This window comes from Salvelinus namaycush, chromosome 1 (assembly GCF_016432855.1).
Source record: "Salvelinus namaycush isolate Seneca chromosome 1, SaNama_1.0, whole genome shotgun sequence".
Taxonomy (NCBI): Eukaryota; Metazoa; Chordata; class Actinopteri; order Salmoniformes; family Salmonidae; genus Salvelinus; species Salvelinus namaycush.
This window is the reverse complement of record NC_052307.1, coordinates 74,276,608-74,285,335: the sequence shown is the minus strand read 5'-3', so window position 1 is coordinate 74,285,335 and position 8,728 is coordinate 74,276,608. Positions and strand designations below refer to the sequence as shown.

General features: G+C 41.2%; 1 pseudogene; it reads right to left on the bottom strand.

Moving 5' to 3' along the window:
* Positions 1 to 2,061: 2,061 nt before the first annotated feature.
* LOC120057236 lies at positions 2,062 to 2,263 on the bottom strand (annotated as a pseudogene).
* Positions 2,264 to 8,728: the final 6,465 nt, after the last annotated feature.

Here is an 8,728-nt window from a genome sequence, read left to right as displayed (position 1 = left end):
ATATAATACTTGTGGTATTAGATTGGCATTTTTTCACAATATTGCGTAAGTCAACCTACTGTATAAAACATGTGGCTAACATTCCATCTGAAGAGCTAATGGGTATGCAGGCTTTTGTGACAGCCCTGCTCAAACACCCAATTCTGATTTTCAAGGTCCTATTGAACAGTAGAATATGGTGTGCTAATGTATTGATAAAAAAAATATTGAAACAATTACCAAAAAACGTTTAAAAAAATCTGAAAGTAAAAAATTAATTAAAAGGCCTAATTCCCAGTTCAAATGTATACATTTCCATGCGTTCTATATTGCTAACGTACTCTGAATCATTGTAGGAAAGAATGCAATCTCAGCAGCTTTCATGTGGTCCAAAACTTGAGCAAATTACACCAAAATTTACCGAATGATACTTTAACAAACGTAATGGACCCGCAGCGGTGGAAAAGTGTTTAGGACATGTTCTATAGTTGCCATGTCGTCTCCCAGTAGCGGACTAAGAACAGAGCTCCCGTAAATTTGTACATAGTTGTTTTGAATTATTCCTTTTTGATAACATCGTGTTTTTATTGCATATATCTGGGGGGTTTTGAGCCACAGATTTGCAAATTGACTGACAGGTTAACACTTAGATTGGCTAGCTAGCCGACTAGTGTTTTTGTTTGAAAGTTGCATCTGGACACAGTACCACCTTTTTTGTTTCTTTTGAGAACATCATTTGAGTTGGTGGCTGAAGTGTGAGAGGAGTGAGACAGTGGAACCCAGCAGAGATAAGGCAGAGGGCTCGTAGAGTGGACGACCGGCTACTATTCTGAACTTAGTGTGGTGAGACGTCTGGCGCTCAGAGCTGCTAAGGCATCACCCAAGTGGGTGCTACAGAGTGGAAGAGGAGAAGTCCAGTGGCTATACGACAGGATGGTTCCCAGACTTGCCCTCTACAAGATCTTCAGCAGACAGCAGACTCCATTATCGTTATCTACCATCCTCTGTCTCGCTCCCGTCGCTCAAGCCATGAACTGACCCTCCATCTTCGGAGGATGCAGCTTTGAAAGACTTCACCTTTGCTTGTTTGTTTTTTTGCTCTTTAAGCGCTTTGAAATTCTATGGAAAGCGTTAAAGAAATGTAATAAATGATTATTAATTAATACATAGTTAACTAGCGAGCTAACTTTGGATCTATCTAGCTAGGCCTAATGTTTAGAATTTGACATCCAACCGCTAATGTATAGTCTATCAACATTTAATACCATGCTGCTGCACTGAGCCTGCTTTTCAGCACTTAAGGGTCTATCAGAGTATCAAACTTGTACGCACAGCAGTGTTCTAAAATATTGGAGCATTGGGATCGAATTCAAGCAATTTCTATAACTGTCTAAACATTCAAATGAATAGAGGACGCGTACTGGGAGATGCGTTGTTGGGAATTATGGGGAGGTTCGTGGTCGGACTGTGCGTTGCCCGAAGATGTTTGTCTCAGAACTGCGTAGCTGTGTCACAATGGGACGCAGGACTATGTCTCAGCGTCTGGATTATGATTCCGCTTTACTCTCCCGCTCCGGTCAGCCGCACTTGAACAGAAACGCACATGATACAAACGTTGGCCTACACCAAAGAGACAAACAAAACTCGCGGTACAGTCACTGAAAGGATATTTCCCACTGATTTGTATAAAAAATGTCAAGCGTTGAGAGACGTTTGATAGAACCAGTACAGGAAAATCTTCATATTGGATATTATTATTATGGTATTACGCACTACTACCGGCGGGAAAAGCAATATACATGCAACCCTACCCTGCAGTCCAATCGAAAGTTGACCACTAACCCATCCCCTCCGAAAGACACGCATACATATACAGGTTGGACAGGTAGGAGCCTGCCACACTGGGTGCCCAAGGAGCAGTTGTGTGTGTGTGTGTGTGTGGGGGGGGGTTAACGTGCCTTGCTCAAGGGCATGCAGGCAATGGCATCTAGGCAACCCTCACTTCCCGCCAGACTCGGGATTCGAACTGGCAACCTTCTTGTTGTTGGCTCACCTCTCTAACCATGAGGCTACCTGCAGCCAGAGAGGTGCACCCTTCCTGGAGAGCCTGCATTACTAGGTCGATGCGTGCAGCAGATGAGCAAGCCCCTATTCCATCTCCCCGTTCCAAAAAACTATTTCATATATGGCCCCCAGATAAGGGACGTAGCAGATATTACACTGACAGCAACAGATTTTTTAAGAGATACTACACTTGATCTTAGCCAAAAGGCAGAGAAGCCAAAAAAGTTGAAAAGTATCTTGACTGTCAAACTAAATATGGCCAGAGGAGCCAGATGGGGGCAAATACACAACCATACACATTCCAAAACATATTGGCACATACACCAGATCTGACCCACTTCTAGCTCCTGATCAGAGGTGATCATGACATTGAGTTAGACAACTTTACTGTCTAGTTCTACATGACAGATCCCAAACAATAACTTGGAATGTATTTGACTTCAAATACAAACAGGGCTCCCGTTATCTCTCTGTTTGAGGGGTCGGGTTAAATGAGGAAGACACATTTCAGTTGAAGGCATTCAGTTGTACAACTGACTAGGTATCCCCTTTCCCTCATTTAGAATGTTGCTGTGTGTTAGTTCACAACACAGCTGTCTATGCGAGGTGAAAATGTGGCCTTTCAAAAAGACAGATCGGCAGGGTTTTCACTTTTGGTACAGTTCTGTTGGTTCTACTGCAACACACAAGCTCATTAAGTGCTTGGTAGATTTCTTATACTATTTGAACCGAGTTCTGCTATTACTGCACAACTCACAATCTACTTAAACTTAAAGATCAGACGATGATTTATACCTGTTGTGGTTGAAGATTGTTGTGGGGCTGCTGTGGTGGTTGAACTCTCAGTGCTTCCTGAAAATATATCATAAGCAAAATACACTGTTGTCATGCTTGAATAACAATTATTTCTGCACTACAAAGATGGTTCTCTTTATCTCAGTGTTTCCCAAACTTGTTCATGGGGACCCCAAGGGGTGTACGTTTTGGTTTTTGCCCGAGCACTACACAGCTTATTTAAATAAGCTTGATGAAAGTTGATTCTTTTAATCAGCTATGTAGTGCTAGGGGGAAAAAAGAGAGCCAACATGTGTACCCCCCCGGGGTCCCCCGGTTGAAGTTTGGGGAAACCCTGCATTATCTTCTTCCAGATTAATGATCAGGTGACAATAATACCTCCTCGTGTGGGTGTAGATGGTTGTGGGGCTGCTGTAGTGGTTGAACTCTCAGTAATGTCTGAAAATATACCATAAGAAAAAAAAGCTTAATTAGTTTGTGTTAAATAGTGCTGCAATGTTTACAATAGCAATACCAGCTTTATAGCTGATGTTTCATCCCTTCAGTACAGCTAAGCAACAGTGGAACTTTAGAAACCGCTCTACTGTCACATGTACTTCCAAACCAACTTTTTTTTGCATTAAAAAGATTGACAGGAAGCTTCTTACTTAGAATTTGAATTACAAATCTCTTTAGAATTGTAGATGCACAGTCCACATAATACTGTTGCTTTTCATCTTCTTTGGTTACATTCCAAAATACAACAGCAAGGCCGTTGGCGTCATTCTTCAACTGGATCCTGTCCTGATAACGTGGATCCACAGTCAACTGACAGCTTCTTGCTATACTCGAACACTTGGCCAATTTTCTCTGTACATACACTGAAGTTTGACAACGGACACTGGTCATCATCAGGTATTTCTATGGATGAGGAATCCCCCACACGACAACGAAGTGTTTCCAAGAAAACTGTAAAAATAGGAGAAAATATTCACTGCACAATTTTTACAGCCACAGCAAAAATGATTGAACATTAAATAATGTTACTCCCCAGGCTTATTTTCAAGATGCTGGTGCTATCTACATACACTTTCCCTCAGCCAACAATACAGAACAGGAAAAAAATCAAGTAAAGCAGTATTTTTATGTATTGACTAATAAAGTGTGTCAAGATTATTTTCAATAAATTCAAAAAAAGAAAGAAAAAAAGGCTATAACGATGGTTAAAAATGTACCCTAAGCAACCTATAAATGGGACAATCCCGTCAGTCATGTTGACTGACTCAAATTTATGCTGGTGGAACCTCTGCTGTAGTCCAGCCATGTTACATTTTGTAAACAAGCTATTGATATAACAGCGGACCATGCAATAGCTGACCATTGTAACCAGGGCATGACATTAATCTTTCGGTGAACCAGTGTCAGTGTCTGGTGGGCAAAAAATATTCACCAGCCACTCAGACTATTAACTAGCTCTCAAGAACCCAAGGGGCCATACAGCCATTGGGTTCTCATTCAAACCATTGACAACACCCTGGACGCTCTGTCTAACTGTTAATAATCATTACGTGCAATATGCCTTTGAAATCTCAAACTACTTTCATATCACCCCATTTTAAAACACAGATTCCTACAGAGGGGAATCCTGAGCTAATAAAAACTCTGGTCAGTGTAAAATAAAAATCTATGGGGAAAAAAACATTTTGTATCTAAAGTTATTTTGGATAATAATTGAGTGTTTAAGATTTGCAAAATCCCAGATTTTCATTAAATGCAATAAGAAATTACATTCAAATAATGTTTGGGCTTTTTAAATAGAAATTCAAAAGCCCAAAATTGTGAACATTAAATTGCCAAAACATTGAAAATATACTTAGTTTGCATTTGATTACTTTATTTTTTCCATTCCTTAGTCATCATCTCATCTCTGCTCAGGCAGTAACAGCCAAACATTAACTATGTACTCTCCATACTGTTCTGTCTTTAGTCATCCTATTTATACTGAACAAGAATTTCAACGCAAAATGTAAAGTGTTGGTCCCATGTTTCATGAGCTGAAATAAAAGATCAAAGAAATGTTCCATACAGACAAAAAACGTATCTCTTAAATTGTGCACACATTTGTTTACATCCCTTTTAGTGAGCATTTCTCCTTTGCCAAGACAATCCATCCACCTGACAGGCATGTAATATCAAGAAGCTGATTTAAACAGCATGATCATTACACAGGTGCACCTTGTGCTGTGGGAAATAAAAGGGCCAATAAAATGTGCAGTTTTGTCACAACAAAATGCCACAGATGTCTCATGTTTTGAGGGAGTGTGCAATTGGCATGCTGACTGCAGGAATGTCCACCAGAGCTGTTGCCAGAGAATTTAATGTTAATTTCGCTCACAACTGCAGACCACGTGTTACTACACCAGCCCAAGACCTCCACATCCGGGCGTCTTGACCTGTGGTATCGTCTGAGACCAGCCACCCGGAGAAACTGAGTTTATACAACCAAATAATTTTTGCACAAATGGTCAGAAACTGTCTCAGGGAAGCTCATCCTTGTGCTCGTCATCCTTGCCAGGATCTTTACCTGACTGCAGTTTGGCGTCTTAACCGACTTCAGTTGGCAATGCTCACCTTCAACGGCCACTGTCACTCTGGAGAAGTGTGCTCTTCACAGATGAATCCCGGTTTCAAATGTACAGGGCAGATAGCGTAGCGTGTACGGCGTCGTGTGGGCGAATGGTTTACTTATGTCAACGTTGTGAACAGAGTGCCCCATGGTGGTGGGGTTATGGTATGGGCACGCATAAGCTATGGACAATGAAGACTACTGCATTTTATCGATGGCAATTTGAATGGACAGAGGTACCGTGACGAGATCCTGAGGCCCATTGTGCCATTCATTCGCCACCATAACCTCATGTTTCAGCATGATAACGCATGACCCCATGTCGTAAGGATCTGTACACAATTCCTGGAAGCTGAAAATGTCCAAGTTCTTCCATGACAGCATGCTCAATTGGGATGCTCTGGATAGACGTGTAGGACAGCGTGTTCCAGTTCACACAAATATCCAGCAACTTTGCACAGCCTTTGAAAAGGAGTGGGACAACATTCCACAATCAACTATGCAAAGGAGATGTGCTGCACAAGGCGAACAAATGGTGGTTACACCTGATACTGACTGGTTTCCTGATCCACGCCCCTACCTTAAATGTTTTTGTTTTTTTAACGGTATCTGTTTTCCCAGTCATGTGAAATCCATAGAATAGGGCCTAATGAATTATTTCCTTATATGAACTGTAACATCTTTGAAATTGTTGCGTTAGTATTTTTCTTCAGTGTAGCTAGGCTAGCTGCAGACGTGACAAAATCATTTTACTAGCTCTTCAAATAAGATAAGACATCATTTCACGAACTTGATTTGCCTACAAAATTATTCGATTTATCTCCAGATAAACTGCGCGTTAGGAGCACAAAAAACGGACTAAACGGAATTCAAGTACTCTGAACAGACATCAATTAGTTGTTTAATACCCCCCCCCCCCCAATTTTTTTTGTTAATTGTTCATCACTAGTCAAGAACTTGGATTAAAGGTATTTTAGTTGAGGAATGAGAATTTTAGGGAAGGTCTGTTTTGCACTCAGTCTTTTCGACAAATTTTCTGGTGTTGTAGTACATTTTCAAGTATGTTATAAAAATACTAAATTCCAATTGTATAATTAATTAAAACAAACCTGTTTTCAACTGGCTGGAAGGCAGGCTGGACAAGAACCAGATTATAACTGGGCCAACACTCAAACACCTAAAGAGAAATTGACAAACCCATTTTCAATAAATCACATTCATAGTAACTTTATAACCAAGTGACTGTTAGGATATTACCATTATTTATGTATTAGCTAACGTTAATGATATCCTTAGCTAAGAATTTAACTCCAATGATGTTGACATCAATTTTAGCAAACGGATCATGTTCCATTGTAGTTCGAATCAATATAGCGTTACTCGGTAACGTGAATTAACGAATGACCCAGATATAAGTACAAGGCAATAATTTACGTTTGAAACATACGTAAATTAGCTAAAGCTAACCCACTTGCTCATGGACATCATTTCGACGAACGATAGGTCAGGGAAAGCTAGGTCAGGGAAAGCTAACCTCTATCCTAACTTCAAGCCTTACATTACACAGATACTTTTGTCTTTAGCTAACGTTAGCTAGCTATAGATTTTATACTAGACGCCGGTCAATGGGGAAAAAAATCGTAATATACAACGTCGTAAGCTTGCTAAATTTAGCTAACTTTACAATTCGAAAAGCCATGGTAGCTAACGTTAGTTAACATTTACTTGTCTTCTTAGCTAGCTTGCCTGAGATAGCAAACGTTAGCTACAGTAGCTAACACATCGACGAACTAGCAGAAGACTCACCAGCGAAAATCCATCTTCATTAACTAGCTAGCTACACTGGGTTGTGTACACAAGCCTTGAAAGTGTTTAACTAGCTATGTAAGGATTGCTCTGGAGCGAATGACGACACGACCATCTAGATTCACGTGTCGCCTATACCACTTTCTTGTTTTTAAAGGACTGTTCTGTAGCGAATGACGTCACGACCATTCGTTGCCTAATACCACTTTCTTGTTTTTAATTTTCGCGCTAAAGTGGCCATTGAGGGAGTTCTATTACGCTGTCCCGGTCTCAACCGAACAATGGCCGTCAGGTCATCGAAAGCGGGGAGGGAAGAGCGCCCTTCTCAAATCAAACAGTAATCTGCTCCGCTCGGTCACGTTGTCAACAAGGAATCTAGGTAGATCGTCCAGAAACATTTCCAACATCTCTTTTCCATCAAATACATGTTTGAATTTTCAAACTAGATAAACCGTTCTCATCAAAAACAATACTTATTTCTACCCGCCAGAGCGGGGCATCTGTCTCACTCCCGGGAGGAATCCCGTTTCCAAAACGAATGCACTTACTTTTCACCCAGCTCTCCATTCGCGGGAGTTTCATAACATATGCCTCCCGGGAGTGAGACAGGTGCCCCATTCTGACATACGCCGAGTATAATTAATTATTGCTTTTGATAAGAATTATTGCTTTTGATTATCTTACCTCATTTGCACACACTGTATATATACTGTAATGGAGCAGGTCTCGAAACCTCGACCTTCCAGCCCGAAGTCCAGCGCGCTATCGACTGTGCCACAAAAGCATGCTCGAACGGCAAGGTCGATATCCCAGGGTCGTTACACTACTCCCTCCTTTCAAAGAGCGCGTCCTCGCGCTCGCTTGCGACTTACGTCTTACATGCTGACCAGACCGGACACGTCGCGTGCGCGAGCGTTGCAAAATACATTTTGAAATCCATGTAATTCAATTATTGCACCCACACTGCTCGCGCTGGCGCGCGTCTGCGATGCCAAGGGCTAAAATATAACACCTTGCCCAAACCGGCTGCGCGCGTGCGCCATCGTGCGCTATCGTGCATACATTTATTTTGCCCCCCCCCACATCAAACGCGATCACTACACGCAGGTTAAAATATCAAAACAAACTCTGAACCAATGACATTAATTTGGGGACAGGTCGAAAAGCATTAAACATGTATGGTATTTTAGCTAGTTAGCTTGCACTTGCTAGCTAATGTTAATTTGTCCTATTTAGCTAGCTTGCTGTTGCTAGCTAATTTGTCCTGGGATATAAACATTGAGTTGTTATTTTACCTGAAATGGACATGGATCTCTACTCCGACAATTAATCCACATATAAAACGGCCAACCAAATCGTTTCTAGTCATCTCTCCTTCTTCCAGGCCTTTTCATCGTTTAAATTATATGGTGATCGCATCTAAACTTTCATTGTATTACCACGACTACCGGCAAAACAGTTTGCGTCTTTCTATCACCC